Below are 212 nucleotides of genomic sequence, written 5' to 3'. Positions count from 1 at the left end.
TAGTTGTTGACAAGCAATCTCGGTAGCATTGTGTCTTGTGCATTAGTTGCCAATTCTTGAAGAAGAACTCGAAGGAGTGTCGAATGTTTATTGCGCTTTTTCTTGTATTCTAGATTGGATCAGTGTTCCTTTCTAACAAGGAACTAAATTGCTTGGTATTTGCGAATAGATGAACCTAGGGCTTTTATCTTTGGGAAAGTTAAAAAAAAAAA

Source organism: Dioscorea cayenensis, chromosome 5 (assembly GCF_009730915.1).
Source record: "Dioscorea cayenensis subsp. rotundata cultivar TDr96_F1 chromosome 5, TDr96_F1_v2_PseudoChromosome.rev07_lg8_w22 25.fasta, whole genome shotgun sequence".
Classification (NCBI taxonomy): domain Eukaryota; kingdom Viridiplantae; phylum Streptophyta; class Magnoliopsida; order Dioscoreales; family Dioscoreaceae; genus Dioscorea; species Dioscorea cayenensis.
The sequence above is the reverse complement of the archived record's forward strand: the minus strand, read 5'-3'. Positions refer to the sequence as shown.